An 804-nucleotide genomic window follows, 5' to 3' on the forward strand; every position below is an offset into this window, starting at 1 on the left:
ATAAATCCAAAGAAAATCATGAAGAAAAATATAAAGAAAAAAGAGCAAGTAAAAAACCTTATAAAAAATTCAACAAAAAACCTAATAGAACTTATCAAAAAGAATCACGTGATCTTATAATATGTTATAAATGTGGAAAAACTGGTCATATGGCAAAAGATTGCTATGTTAAGAAAAGAATTAATGAATTAGATATTTTTGATCAATTAAAAGCCCAAATCAGTAGATTAATTCTTAATAATGATAATTCTGATGATGAATCAAACATCTCAGACTATGATCATAAAGATCTCAATATTGTTCAAGATTATTCTTCATCTGAAGAATCTGAGTGTGATAACTGGATCTTGGTTATCACCCAAGGTAATTAATACGTGATTATCTGATTAAATGATTACGTGATAACATGATAAATTTGGTTTATTTGATCATGCTAGTGTATGGAAATTATGTGCCTGATATAGATGCATGTATGGAGGTATGTGTATGTGGTAAGACAAAATGAAATGCATGGTATGTATACATGAGCATACATGGATATAGTGTGTATGAGTATACATACATGCATGAGAGATTTCTTTTGTAAGCATGCACATGGAGTACGGCTCTAGTAGCCGACTTTCCCTAAAGGGAAAGTATAAAAGGAGGTTGAAGTCTCCATTCTCTTCTTCTTGCCTATTTTAAAAGTTGTGCGATTTATGGATAGAGGGAGTTGACCGAATTTCAAGTATCTGATTTCAAGAAGGTTGTTTTCAAAAAGGCTTGTTAAGGTGAATAATTTCTAAACCTTTTTGCATAAAACTT

Source organism: Cynara cardunculus, unplaced genomic scaffold (genome assembly GCF_001531365.2).
Source record: "Cynara cardunculus var. scolymus isolate 2C unplaced genomic scaffold, CcrdV1 Un_Scaffold_4097, whole genome shotgun sequence".
Classification (NCBI taxonomy): Eukaryota; Viridiplantae; Streptophyta; class Magnoliopsida; order Asterales; family Asteraceae; genus Cynara; species Cynara cardunculus.